Source organism: Grammomys surdaster, unplaced genomic scaffold, assembly GCF_004785775.1.
Source record: "Grammomys surdaster isolate TR1022 unplaced genomic scaffold, NIH_TR_1.0 347, whole genome shotgun sequence".
NCBI lineage: Eukaryota > Metazoa > Chordata > Mammalia > Rodentia > Muridae > Grammomys > Grammomys surdaster.
Window position 1 is genome coordinate 2,874,837 of NW_021604766.1, and position 15,988 is coordinate 2,890,824.

At 36.4% G+C, this 15,988-nt stretch overlaps 1 pseudogene; it reads left to right on the forward strand.

Annotated features, from left to right (window-relative positions):
• The first annotated feature begins 3,310 nt into the window (after positions 1 to 3,310).
• Positions 3,311 to 15,718, forward strand: LOC114630867 (annotated as a pseudogene).
• The last annotated feature ends 270 nt before the right edge of the window (positions 15,719 to 15,988 follow it).

Consider the following 15,988-nt stretch of genomic DNA (forward strand, 5'->3'; position numbering starts at 1 on the left):
CACCAGTAAATCATATTTTTCTATAAACATTATACAATTTCTTCAATGGACAGATACCATATATCTCAAAAATACTGAATTTGATTTCTATGTGAAAATATACTTCTTAAAATTACAGAATTCACAAAGGTATTTTTTTTAAACTAAGAGATTAAAAGAATCAGTTACGTGTAATAACCAGAAAATTGTCTGAGGACTGTTAGAAAAGAGAGAAAAATATCAGAAATAAATTTAAAAAGACAAGAGAAAAAGAAAAGGAGGGAACAAATTAAAATTTGAATTGACATAGATATATATCATGGCCTGGAGAAATGGATCAGACATTAAAGGCTAGGCTTACAGTCAAAAATATAAGTATGAAATTTATGTACTTGAAAAGCAAGAATATTTTCTTATGTGATTTACTTTTTTAATATATTATTTTATTTATTTACATTTCAGATGTTGTCCTTCTTCTTGGTTTCCTCTCTGCAAACATAGACCCCCATCCTCCCCTGCCTTTGCCTCTAAGAGGGTGTTTGCCCTCCCATCTACCCACTTCCACTTTACTCCTCTAGCATTCCCCTTCTCTTGGTCAACAAGCCTCTCCAGGACCAAATGCTTCCCCTCCCACTGATTCCAGATAAGGCAGTCCTCTGCTACATGTGTAGCTGGAGCCATGGACCCAACCATGTATACACTTTGGTTGGTGGTTTAGTCTAGGGGAGCACTGAGGGTCCAGTTAGTTGATATTGTTGTTCTTTCTATGGCATTGCAATCCCCTTCAGCTCCTTCAGTCCTTCTCCTAACTCTTCCATTGAGGTCCCTGGGCTCAGTTCAATGGTTGGCTGCATCTGTAGCCAGATGGCATATGCATCTGTATTAGTTAGGTGCTTGCAAAACCTCTCAAACAACAACCATACCAGGCTCCTGTCTATAAGCACATCTTGGCATCAGCAATAATATCAGGTTTTGATGTCTGCAGGTGGGAATGGATCCCAAGGTGATGCGGTCTCTAGATGGCCTTTCTTTCAGTCTTTGCTCTATATTTTTTGTCCTTGTATTTCCTTTAGACAGGAACAATTCTGGGTTAAAATTTTTGAGAATGGTGGGTGGTCCCATCCCTCCACTGGGGGCCATGTCTATCTACTGGAGGTGGTCTCTTCAGGTTCTATCTCCCTGCTGTTGGGTATTTCAGCATAGAATCACTTTAGTTTTCAAATATTATTGACTGAATAATTTTGAGATTTTTTATTGAGAATTCTTGAATGTTACCTCAGTATCATTCATTGTTTATTTTAATCAAATTTAAATTCTTTTAATGAGTATATAAAATATAAATATATACATGACTGAGGTACAGTATAATGTATACATTTGTAAGAAATAAATCAAGTTCATTTTCTTCCATAGCTTTGTCATTTTACATTTCCTGGAAAGATAAAGTGAATGGCTCTGCTAAGCCTACCTTGGAGTCAGAATGACTCATGAGCAAATGCATCCCTAGAATATCCACCCAGTTTGACCAGTGACTCAGGAATGCAGCACCCACGGTGCCCCTTGTGCATCTTCCTCGTATGTCACTCATAGAGACATTGCTCTCTCACTTAATTGCTGCTTACATTTGTCTTAGAGTAGTTTTGTGAACCTTATAGTTTCGTAAGATTCTAGAGTCTTATGTATCTCCCTTCTTCATTTGAGAAAGAGTGTTTAAATTCATAGAAAATAGTTACACAACACTCCATTCAACTCTGCATTACAGTATTTGTACATTGTATACAATTACTCTTCAACCTAGAAGGGACTCATATCCATGTCTACTTGTTTTCTTCTACTTCTGCTTGAGTTGGGTCATTATACCAGATTAATAGTTACTTATTATAAGTAGATGGACTATTATGACATTCTACATTTACTTTCCCATTGCAATAAAGAAGTTTTTCTATTTGACTGAGGCTGACAGTATCTGTGAGCTATTTGTGTTAACAGCAATATCTTAAAATCAACGTGAAAGGTGTATCATATTGATTTAGCAAAATGTGAACTTTTATTTTCCTAAATAAACCCACCATTGCCCCAGACACAGGTCTTTGGTCTGTTTTACCAGTGCCAGACATGTATTGTCCTTCAGTTAAGTGGCCCATAAATACAACTGTTAGTTCCACCTATAACATCTGGGCCACTAGTATGCCACCTGCATACCATTTTCCTGGTGTATGTGTGTGGAATAGCTTCACAGCCCATTATTTAGCAAAACTGTCAGCAATAATTCTCAACAAGCAGGTACCTTCTGTTATACAAAAGTCAGGCAACACAAGGAGCTTTCAGTTCAACTTCAACCTGATACAATGTAGCCAAAGGCTACAAATTATTCAGCAATAGGTTGTACCATCTATGGTATGCAAACAACTGGCTTGACCATGGCTTTATGGTTTTTGAGTACTTAAGATATATCTAGGAAAACTACTCTGAGGGCATACTCTGCAGTGTATTCAACAACCTTATGGCTCATGGAAGTATATTTTAAACTCATAAGTACTAACATCATTCAAATAGTTTTGTGTTGATTGTTTGCTTCATATTTTTCTATATGCTTTACTAACTCTAGAGCTTGTCTAATGTATTGAAAAGTGATTTCACATAGCCCATGTTTATATGTTTCAAGTTAATTTTCATATATAACACTTAGTAGCCTACTTTAAACACATTAGCAAGTTCCAATACAAAACAAAAAGACAGTAATATCTGTGTTAATCATTCCATCAAAAGAACAATGTTGATTACTTCATATTGGATGAATGACAAAACCTTTTCTGGCTCATTGTGATGGATTGCAGTCTTTCTGCATTCTGCATCCTCCTTCCTCACACTGAAGTTCTACTGTGGTACCATTGTGGATCAGTCTTCATTTAAAGTAATCAGTGAGGCTACCTCACAGTATTTGGGTTTTCTGGAGATCAAGTGGGAACATGGCCACAATCTTCTTTGCTGTATGTGTTGATTTTAGAGCGCTCTCAGATCCTAACATGCTCTAGGCAAACACTGTGGAAACCACTTCTCGATGGCCCAGACATGCCAACTAAGGGATGTTCAGACTAGGCAAATAACCACCTCCTCTAACGTAATTTCTTGCATCAGAGAAGAGTACACTGCAAACTCTATGAGATAATTATACACAAGCTTAGGCATTGACACAAGCTTAGTCTTCTAACCTGGAGTGTTATATAAATTGCTCTTTGTAATAGACACGTGTTAGTTGCTGCGATGAAGGACAACTTAAAAAAAAAGAGAGTTACATTGGACTTATTGTTTCAGAAGGTGAGAGTTTATGATGGCAGAACAGAGGCATGAGACAGAAATAGCTGATAGCTCACATCTTGAACTTCAAGAAGGAAGTTCAGAGTACCCTAGGAATGGATTTGGAATTCTCAACAGCCACCCTGTTGGTATGTTTTCTCCAACAATTCATACATGAGAAACCAAATATACAAATATATCTAGACATTCTCAGTCTAACCAACACACTCTGTTATCATCTATTTAGTAAATTGTTTCTCCATTTGTAAATCCTTCAAATAACTTATAAGTACAAAAATTACTATTATTTATTTTTATTTATACTTTATTCTCAATTATATTCTTTTGAAAAATCATGTAAAAATATTTTGCCAATATTTCCTAATACCTTTTAAGTGGTACTGATTAAGTATTTATAAAGTAATTTTGGTGTACTTTTTATTCTTCTATGTCTTTGGAAACCTTATGTCTGGTAAGTAATAATATTTATATTGACCAGAGTGGCTTCTCCCAGTGGTTTGCTTTCTTCTGACTTATTTTTCCTTTAGACTAAGTTAAGTTTCCAAGCCTAAAACAATTTTCCCATGCAAGAGTTAGCACAGAAGGAATTATTGAAACCACAGGGTGGAAATTAATGATTAGCCTGATGTGCTATTAGCATACCAGCAGGAGAAAAGACTAAATGAGCTATGATCTGAAGTAAAATATGTCATCATGGAAATTGCAAACGATATGATGGAGAAACAATGGTGGTAATAAGAGAGAAGAAGAAAGAGCTATTAGACAAGGAGGCAAGGAGACAACCGTTTAAATTAAGAGGACAGGACATTGAGAGAGAACAGCTAACATACAAGAACCTGGAATGAAAGACAGTATAGTTAGTGAAGCAAACAGGAAAAAATCCATCAAGTGAAACTAACTGCAGCCCCAGGGAAAGAAGAGGAAGTAAGACAGAAAATACTTTCCTACTTATGTAAAACATGCAGAGGTAAATACATTCTAGATGTGCTTCCTTCGTTAAGTGGCATTCTTTGGCTGCCAGAACAAAGGCTCACTATTCTCAAAATTACTGGGAACAAAATGAGATAAGAAGAAACTTGGCACTTATGGAAAATTATTTGGATAATATACAGTAAAAGGAAAAAGGAAAAGGAAAGCACTCAAAGTGTTTTGGCATACACAACTACGAAATTGCCATCATTTTCTTAAGGATTAAATACATGTTACAATGGAAAAACAAAGCTCACTAACTACCAGCCAGCTACCTTTTGTCAAACCTTATTTATGAGAAGGAAAGGGGTGAGTTTTACTGTTTATGTATCATTGTTACCCTCACTGCAATGTACCTGCCTTGCTGACAGGACATCATTCCACTCGGTGTCTGGCCTGAGGAAATTTGGTTGGGAGAATGGAAAAGACATCATAAGCCTGTAGCTATACAACAGTCAGGCCTGAGGAAATGAATATTAGATTTATCCTGTTTACATGATTGAAAGTAGTAACACAAAAATAAGAAGTTAGATCAGCCCTTTTCATCTGAAAAAAGCAGTTTCTCCTCACTAATCATGTGCATAGATATAGACAGAGAATTTCCCATCTCTTGAACTGTCATGTTCAAAGTTGCATTGCAAATAACCAAAAACTTCAGCGAATCCTAAGCCCACAAAATCAGATTTGTAAATCTCAGCATCTATTTATATAAAAAATTGTTTATTTTCATTAAAATGTGTTCGATAGTTTTAAAATAATTTAAAATACTTAATTTCATCTATATCTCTTTATTTAAGCAATGAAGAATTGATTTATCAAAATAGTTGGGATTTTTGTTTTTCATACTGGATATTAAGTCCAAGACTACACATAAGTTTATTAATTTTCTTCCATGTTGCTTCAATTAAGTATTCGGACAAAATACACTTAATGGAAGAGAGTTTACATAGACCCCAATCCACATTACTTGCTGCAATTGAAGTAAAGTCACAGCAACAGAAGATTGAAGCACCTAGCCAGTCTCAGGCACAATTAAAACTAGAGAGTGGTGAGCTGGTAGATGCAAGCTAGCACTTAAACACACTTCCTCCACTCTTCTATAATTCAAGAACTCCTACACAGTGAATGATGCAGTCTACAGAACATAATGTCTTTCCCTCAGATAATGTAACCAAGACAACCCCACCAGACATGCCTACAGAACAACATATTCTAGAGAATCCATCATTGAAACTCTTTCCCAGGTGTGTCTAGACTGTGTTTAGTTTACAATTAAAACCAACCATCAGCATATGTAAAAACTTTAACACTGAGATACATTTCCAACTTAATGATTATTTTTTACGAAGCAAATATATTTTGTGAGCAGTTTCTAATTATTTATTATCCATTTATAAACATTTGTTTCTAAGATTTATTTCCAAGTAAAGAACTTCAAACTTGAGACATAATACCTGTTCCCTTATGTCATCACATTAACTTAGGAGTGATCGTTGTACAATTAGTAAGTTCAGTATGACAACATTGCAACTTGGATTAGTGGAGTTTAGAGTCAGTGAAAAGCTGAAACAGCACCATGGGCTTTTCTGAACAATTAAATAATTTTTCTCAGAGAAGAAGTTTGAGTTTAGAATTGAGGAATTAGAAGCATTTTGCTAATTTTCCAAAGTGGAGAAGGTCATTTTGGCCGAGAGCAGCATATACATTGTTGTATTATTGCTGAACTATGTGAACAAATTAATCATAATGTTTTTTCATATAGCTTAAACATAGAATGGAGAAAAAGATAGTCAGCCAAAGGGAACATCTTCACCAATATTTGAGTAATAAGACAACACAAAAATGAAATAGAATTGCTGAGGATCCAAAATTACCTCCCATTTAAATACTATGAATCTCTGTTCTATTTCAGCACATGTTACTTGTGTTGTTTAACCTGACTTGATTTCAGTAATCGATGATGATACACATAGCTGACAAGCAAGTCAAAATTCTCATTGCAGACTGAATTGATCTATCAATTTGCCTTGCACCAATTCAGCTATCTCCAGAAAGTGTTTGAGACAGGCAATAAAAATTGAACTTGTTTTATATTCAACATAAATGCCTAGAAATAGTGTCTTTTTATAATTAGGTAAATAGTACTTCTTTTATCTCCCTAGTTTTGAATTATCATATTTCTCAGCCCTTCAAATGTCTTTTTTATTAATTGGAGAAAATGATTATTCAGACAGATGGCTTATTTAAGGAGACTGGTTTACTTTTATATCCCTCGGGAAAGAGCCATCTGTTCTGATTCGAGGTCTGCTGCTTCCAGATGTTGCCATTTCTCCCTAACCTGTGGAGTTTTGCTACCCATTATTTCAAATATGATAGAGTACTCCCCAACTAACTGCAGCTGGCTTGGATTCTGCTCCCTTCGAAAATATGCACACTATTTAGATACAGCTCCATGTGTGGGAATAAAGTCAGACTCATCTCTCCTCTCTGTCTCGTCCTTTTCTTACACTTGCTTTAGTTTAAAATTTAGAAATTTATTTTAAAACTTGAATGCAAAAATTTTAAAAAATTAAATGGACAAATTGTTCAAACTTTTCTCCAAAGTTTATGTACAAATTATCAACAAGCATATGTAAAATTTCTCTACTTATTTAATTATTAAGAAAATATACAACAAGGTTAAAAATAAAACATACCACACAGCAGAACAAAACTAATCCTCAAAATAGAAAGGGGCAATGGATGACAATGTTCTGGAGAATTTGGAATTTTTGATCATTGTTGGTCCATAGGTAAAATAGTGCATCTATGAAAATTATTATGTTTGGTTATTTCTCAAAACATAAACAAGGAGAATCACTACATAAATAAACGTTTCTAATTGCTAGATTATATATCCCCAAACTGAAAGTAGATAGCTCCAGATAGTTTTAGACACTTATAATGGAGCCTCACTTAACCTTAAATAGAAGTAGTTTCCATAGCATGGTTAGAAGAAGTGAAATCAGCTAGTTACACATAGAAAAGCAAGTGCTGTGTGGATCTAGACAACTGAAGTAGTAAAAGTCTTAGAGACATCAGGCAGGATGCTCATTACTCATGTCTGGAGCAGAGAGAATGTGAGCTTATAATTTATTAAGTATAGGGTTTCAGTTTAGGAAAGAAAAGACAGTCACAGATTTAATATTAATAAATATAATTTAATGTTCCAAAATTAAACAATTAAAAGGTTAAAATTATTGAGAGGTAAACTAAGTATCTCTTTTTCCATACCGATAGATAAAACACTATGTGCCTAATTTGATTTCTAACATTCCAAAAATGTCAGGAGCCATAATGGGACAAACTAATAATTAGCAGGTGATCATCCTAAAATGCTTGCTTTGGATTGTTATATAATCTACAACAAAGTGAGCCCTCATCCAGCAAGGCTGTGAGGAACTTACTTTAGGAAAGATTCTTGCTATTAATATGTTTTTCCTATTATTTTTATTATTATTATTATTAAACATGTGCAACAATCACTAAGCAATAGCTTACCCCTTTGGAGCAGATCTCTGCAGACCCACGAAGATGTACTGTCTGGAAGTGATGCTGTGTAGACAAATAGATGACTTCTTAAGTCTTAATGATGATACTATAAGAATTCCTAAAATTATATCAATGATAATTAAGCTCTTTTATAGTGGGACTCCTATTAGGTCCCTTTCTGATAGTCAAAACTGCAATGAGAACTTTGCCAATCTCCAGAATGTCATCAGTCAATTGCCCTTAGATAGTAACCAGACTTTCTCCTGCTCATAGCACATTCCAAGAGGTAGTAAAACAATTAACCAAAGGTCACTAAAAGGGAACTCATGATTTATTATAAGTACTAGGACAGAAGAGAAAATAGTGCCTGGGTTTATCTATACAAACTTCCCTAATTTCTTAGTTACAGTTTTAAATCTTCAGTGAACCTGTGGAGCTAGACAGGTGATAGATGTTTAGCTAGATAATTGCTCCTAATGGATATGCATGTAAACATTCTGTGTTGTAAACTTCTATTTCAGTTTATGATTTGAATTTTGGTGTGAACTTGTGATGAACTTTGTAACATGTGACCATGTACTCTGAAAGATGTATAAGTACTGAAAACAAAGACAAAGAGGCTAGTAGAATAGAGTAGTCATGGTAGTCTTAGTAGAATAGAGTAGTTGTAGATGTAGAGGTTTGTTAGGAGCCGTTCATCTTTTCCTTTCCTTTTCCCCTGCTTAGAATTTTCTCACTTAGAATTTTTCCCTTGTTAGAATTTTTTCCTTTTCCCCACTTAGGGCCTTACCACTTTTCCTCTTAGCTTTTACACTTAGCAATAAACTCTATGATAACATCTCTAAGTGACTTTTTCTTCCTGGGACCTCAGACTAGCAGGCATAAGTCAGAGACCAACAGCTCCTGCTGAGAGAGTAGAAAGGCTATTTCCCTAATCCTCTGATGTCCTTGGGCTGAGGTGATAAGTGACAGAAACTCCAGTTTCTGGCTTCAGAGGATACCAGAGGGTATGTCAGCTACAGTGGCATAGTAAGCAAATTTTGCAACATAGATAAGTAAGATTCTATTAATCAGCAACCCTAAATATCTCCTAAGACTAAAGTCTTACCACGAATCTCTTAACAACCAAGGCCTTACCCCGAATCTCATAAGACCAAGTCTTTTTTTTTTTTTATTATTTTTTGATTGGATGTTTTATTTACATTTCATATGTTATCCCCTTACCCAATCCCCCACCCATCCAGGAACCCCCTTTCCCCTCACCCTTCCTCCTGCTTCTCTGTGGATGTACCCCTACCTACACCCCCACTCCCACCTCCCCACCCTCAAATTCCCACCCACTGGGGCATCCAGCCTTCATGAGACCAAGGATATCTTCTCCCACCTATGCCCAGCAGGGCCCTCCACCCTTACATGAACAGCTGAAGCCATGGATCCCTCCCTAAGTACTCCCAGGCTGGTGGTTTAGACCCTGGGAACTCTGGTTGGTTGGTATTGTTGCTCTCCTCATGGGGCCACAAACCCTTTCACCTCTAACAAGCTTCACTCTAACTCCTCCATTGGAAACCCCATGATCAGTTCAATGGCTAGCTGTGAACATCTGCCTCTGAATATGTCAGACTCTTGCAGACCTCTGAGGAGACATCTATATCAGGCTCTTATGAGCGTGCACTTCCTGACTTCCACATCAGTATCTACCTTTGGTGACTGCACATGGGATGGATACTCAGGTGGAATAGTCTTCAGACGGCCCCTCCTTCAGTTTCTCATTGTGTAAATGTACCACATTTTTTGTATCCATTCCTCAGTTGAAGGACATCTGGGTTATTTTGAGCTTATGGCTATTATAAATAAGGCTGCTATGAACATAGTTGAGCATATCCCCTCATTTTGTCTCCATATTTGCTCCCTTGAGTATTTTTCGCTCCTTCTAAGAAGGACCAAAGCACCCCCACTTGGTCTTCCTTCTTCATGAGCTTCATGTGGCCTGTGAGTTGAATCTTGGGTACTTCAAGGTTCTGGGCTAATATCCAATAATCAGTGAGTGAATACCATGTGTGTTGTTTTGTGATTGGCTTACCACACTCAGGATGGTATTTTCTAGTTCCATCCATTTACCTAGGAATTTCTCGAATTGATTGCTTTTAATAGCTGAATAATACTCCATTGTGTAAATGTACCACATTTTTTGTATCCATTCCTCAGTTGAAGTACATCTGGGTTCTTTTGAGCTTATGGCTATTATGAATAAGGCTGCTATGAACATAGTTGAGCATATGTCCTTGTAATATATACAAGCATCTTCTGGGTACATGCCTAGGAGTGGTATAGCTTTATACTCAGGTAATGCTATGTCCAATTTTCTGAGGAACCACCACACTGATTTCCAAAGTGGTTAAACCATCTTGCAGTCCCACCAATAATGGAGAAGTGTTCCTCTTTCTCCACATCCTCACCAGCATTTATTATCTCCTGAGTTTTTCATCTTAGTCATTCTGACTGGTGTGAGATAGAATCTCAGGGTTGTTTTGATTTGCATTTCCCTGACGACTAAGTATACTGAACATTTCTTTAGGTGCTTCTCGGGCATTCGAGTTTCTTCCCTTGAAAATTCTTTGTTAAGCTCTATACCCCATTTTTTAATAGGGTTATTTGGTTGTCTGGAGCCTAATTTCTTGAGTTTTTGTATATATTGTATATTAGCCCTCTATCAGATGTAGGATTGGTAAAGATCTTTTCTCAGTTTGTTGGTTGTCATTTTTTCCTATTGACAGTGTCCTTTGCCTTACAGAAACTTTGCAATTTTGTGAAGTCCCATTTGTCATTTCTTGATCTTAAAGCATATGCCATTGGTGTTCTGTTCAGGAACTTTTCCCCTGTGCCCAAGTATTCAAGGTTCTTCCCTACCTTCTCTTCTATTAATTTCAGTGTATCTGGTTTTATGTGGAGGTCCTTTATCCATTTAGACTTGAGCTTTGTACAAGGAGATAAGAATGGATCAATTTTCATTCTTCTACATGTTGTCCTCCAGTTGAACTGGCACCATTTGTTGAAAATGCTGTCCTTCTTCCACTGAACAGTTTTAGCTCCTTTGTTAAAGATCAAGTCATCATAGGTGTGTGGTTTCATTTCTGGGTCTTCAATTCTATTCCACTGATCTTCCTGCCTGTCCCTGTACCAATACCTACCCAAACCTCACAAAAACTTAACAAAGAAAGAGAACTTCAGACCAATCTCCCTTATGAACATCGATGCAAAAATATTCAATAAAATTCTAGCAAACCGAATGTAAGAACACATCAAAACAATCACCCATCGTGATCAAGTAGGTTTTATCCTAGGAGTGCAGGGATGTTTCAATATTTGTAAATCCATCAATGTAATCTACTATATAAACAAACTCAAAGAAAAAAAACCCACATGATCATCTCACTAGATGCTGAGAAAGCATTTGACAAAATTCAACATCCCTTCATGATAAAAGTCTTGGAAAGATCAGGAATTGAAGGCCTATACCTAAACATAGTAAAAGCAATTTACAGCAAACCAGTAACCAACATCAAACTAAATGGAGAGAAACTTGAAGCAATCCCACTAAGATCAGGAACTAGACAAGGCTGCCCATTTTCCCCCTACCTATTCAATATAGTACTGGAAGTCCTAGCCAGAGCAATTAGACAACAAAAAGAAGTCAAAGGGATACAAATAGGAAAGGAAGAAGTCAAAATATCACTATTTGCAGATGATATGATAGTATACTTAAGTGACCCCCCCAAACTTCCACCAGAGAACTCCTAAACCTGATAAACAACTTCAGCAAAGTGGCTGGTTATAAAATCAACTCAAACAAATCAGTAGCCTTCCTCTACATGAAAGATAAACAGACTGAAAAAGAAATTAGGGAAATGACATCCTTCACAATAGTCGCAAATAATATAAAATACCTTGGTGTGAATCTAACCAAGCAAGTGAAAGACCTGTATGACAAGAACTACAAGTACCTGAAGAAAGAAATCGAACAGATCTTAGAAGATGGAAAGATCTCCTATGCTCATGGATTGGAAGGATTAATATAATAAAAAAAGCCATCTTTCCAAAAGCAATCTACAGATTTAATGCAATTCCCATTAAAATCCCAACTCAATTCTTCACAGAGTTAGAAAAGGGAATTCTCAAATTCATTTAGAATAACAAAAAACCCAAGATAGTGAAAACTATTTTCAACAATAAAGAACTTCTGGAGGAATCACCATCCCTGTCCTCAAGCTGTACTACAGAGCAATAGTGATAAAAACTACATGGTATTTGTAAGACCAAGTCTTAACTCCCCCTCCAAGCTCTTCCAATCACATCACCCCCCCCACAGCTGCCTCAAGAATGACTAGGGGAAGAAAGAAGATCACTTCTTCTCCCACGAAGCTGGGGCTGGCCCATGGCATACAAACATGTGTCACTCATTTCATCTTGAAAGATAAATCTCATTTTCCTTCTTCAAAAAAGGAAAGCATAACACACTTCCATCTTAAAAACATTTATTTATTAACTGTCTCTAAAAATTGGATAATTGATGAAATACTTTTACTCTCATACAGTTAAACATGTAGTTGTCACTACCCACACAGATGTTACAACATTGTTGTTGGATCAAAGATTGGGGCATGTTGAAAAAACAGAATAAAGAAATAAACCAGTAAGAATAACTAAGAGATACAGAAGGAGCCAAACACCGACTCTAGACTCAGGTAAAGAGCATGGAGGAGGTCTATGTGAATACTCATAAGTAGGAATTTAAATAACCTAAAGATCAGCAAGAATAGCTGCACAGAGACGCATGGACTTGGTAGAAATTTTGCATTTTTCTACTTTGAGATAATAGGAAAAATCATGGTAATCCATTTCATATAAATTAAAGACTCCACTCAAAAATATACTCAATGAATGAAGAAGATGAAATTTGAAGTAATAAATCAATGTTTAAGATGAATTAATGTCAATGTACATTTCTTTATAAAACAAATAATCCAAGCACATTATATATGTTAAGCATAATATATGTATTCATTATACTTTTGAAAGTATTATAATCAAATTACATGCTTGCTGATAGGGATAGCTCTCACTATCAGTACACCATAGCCCCATGATAAAATATTTACATAGTAATGAGAGCACATATAGTATAAATTAAACCTACAACCATGCTAAAATAAATATTCTCCCCCTTGAACTTAGCTCCTTGGTTCTTAGTTTCTGTGGGTGTTTGAATTATAGTATGAGTGGGTATCCCTTTCATTCAAAGCTAAAGTACACTTATAAGTGAATGCATACCATATTTGCTTTTCTGGGGCTGAGTTACCTCACTCCCAATAAGCTTTTCTAGGACTGATTATTTGCCTATAAATTTCATGATGTCATTGTTTTGAATAGCTAAGCATTACACTTATTTTTTTTTATTTTTTTCATAAGTCTAAGCCACATTTATTTGCACATATATAGCAATGGGCAACAGATACTCCAGGTCCATACAAATTTATAAACAAGAAAGTTTTTAATCACTTGGTACACTTGTGTGTTATCTTGTTTACATATTCAAATCTAGATGAACTTCCTCCATGGTGCAAACTTCCATAAAATACTTCCTTAAACAAAAATTCTTGAAAACACAGATTGGCATGTCTCAGTTATAGCCAACAAAAAAGACAAGACCACAGATTCATAAGCCAAATTTAGATGATATTAGTACCTACCCCCACCACCCAGGAGGTGATAACTATAACAGAGTACACACTATGTTGTTATAACAGAAGTAGCTGTGAGGACAAGAGAATGTTCTATAATCAGGAAATGACAACCAAATCATACTGTTTAAATTATCTACCCACTGAATGGTTTAGATGAAAAACAGAAAAATGCTTAAAAATTGTAAGATAGGAAATAATTAAATGTTTAAAAACTATTCCCCATCAAAGCTGTAAAAACCTGGTAACTGTTTTCAGGCAAATCAAGGTGATGAAACCTTCAAGAACATCCTAATCATGTTCAGTATCTTGTGACAAAAACTGAAAATGATATAAAGATATTTATTATACAAGTGTCAACAAGGACATCCCCAAAATAATAAAAGATGCATGTTTATTTCTACAAAAGCAATGTATGATACAGAACATAAAGGAACAATGTAAAGATTTACCTATTAAAATATACAGATTCTGACTGAAGAGTAATAGGGTATTTAAAAAAGATGACAAATGATGTTAATCTTTTTTATTATTATCATTTTTACAAATTTTTGAAACCTCACATGATTTTGATAAATAACTCTTACAAAATTATGCAAAAAGTACAAGAATGTCTGGTAAACAAACAGTCTGTATTTTCCAAAAAGAATTTTTACAACATGCAATTCTTAAGGCAGCATCCTCTTTACAAAGTAATCCTTTTACTCATCAAGAAATCTTCTGCTGCAAAGAATAGGCTAGGAAAGCCTGGCTTCTTCCATTAACGCCTTTTGTCTTTCCTGCCCGATTTTCGGTCTCTTTCACTTCTTGAAGATCTTATAGAAGAGTCACAGAGAAAAAATGAATGCTTTATTTGAAGGTAGACGCATCAAATTTGCAGAACAAATAAATAAAATGGAGGCTAGGCCTAGAAGATCATCAATGAAGGAAAAAGAGCATCAGGTGGTGTGTAATGAAGAATAGAAGGCGGAACAAGAAGAGGGTAAGGTCGCTCAGCTTGAGGATGAGTTGGAAGAGACAGGCATACAGCACAATTTTGTAGATATAGAGGAGGCAGTGGAGGAAGAGGAGAAGGAAGCAGGCGTAGCTCACAGTGATGCAGAAAAAGAACAGGAGGAGAAGGAACAAAAGCAGGAAGTGGAGGCTAAGATGGAGGAGGAAACTGAGGTAAAAGAAGGCGAGAAGCAGCAAGATAGTCAGCCAGAAGAAGTTATAGATGTGTTAGAGATGGTTGAAAGTGTCAAAAATGTAATTGTTGAGCAGGAAGTAATGGAAACTAATCAAGTTGAAAGTATAGAACTTTCAGAAAATGAAACTAGCAAAGAATTGGAGCCAGAGATGGAATTTGATGTTGAGCCAGATAAAGATTGTAAACCTCTTTCTCCTGGAAAAGAGAATATTAATTCTCTGGAAGTGGAAAAGGAGTCTGAGGAAAAAGAGGAAAAGGAAGATAAAGAACCTGAGCCCCATCCTGAGCCTATGGCTCAGCCTCAGCCCCCACCTCAGCCCCTGCCCCAGAGCCAGCCCATTCTCAGCCCCACTCTCAACCTCAACCTGTACTCCAATCCCAGCCTCTCTGTCAGCCTGAGACTTTGCTGTTAGCTGTTTTGCAGCCTCCACCTCAGGTTATTCAGGAGCAAGGGAATCTACTACCTGAGCGGAAGGATTTTCCTATAGAGTCTATAAAACTCCTTGAGATGCCTGTAGAGCCAGTCTTGACAGTTCATTCAGAAAACAAAAGCAAAAATAAGACTAGGAGCAGAAGCAGGGGGCGAGCAAGAAATAAAACAAGCAAGAGTAGAAGTCAGAGCAGCAACAGCTGTAGTTCCAGTAGCAGCGCTACTAGTAGCAGCAGTGGGAGCAGCTCCAGCAGTGGCAGCAGTAGTAGTTGAAGCAGCTCCAGTAGCAGCTCCAGCACGAGTGGGAGCAGCAGCAGAGACAGCAGCGGCAGCACTAGCAGTAGCAGTGAGAGTAGGAGTCACAGTAGGGGCCGAGGACATAACCGAGATAGAAAGAACAGAAGGAGCATGGACCGGAAGTGGAGGGACACTTCAGGACTAGAAAGAAGTCACAAGTCTTCAAAAGGTGGTAGTAGTAGAGATACAAAAGGATCAAAGGATAAGAATTCGCGATCTGACGGAAAAAGATCTTTACTCTTATTTTTTAAATGCAATTTTTGGTGAAGGATATTTAGGTTGTTTATGGATAGTATGAGTAAAACTTCTATGAACACAGTGAAATAATTGTCCTTGTAGTATAGTGTAACATCCTTTAGGCTATTCCATTCCTAAATATACAAAGATACTGCACTTCTGTGGTTTCAAATGGAGACTAAGTTCAGGGAGCAAGTGTGTTTATGTCTCTATGCACATTTGCATTCTAAGCAAACATTTTTGTTTCCTAGATTTCTGTTTCTTTAAACTTAAAATCTTATACGTGAATCTAAGCTGTAA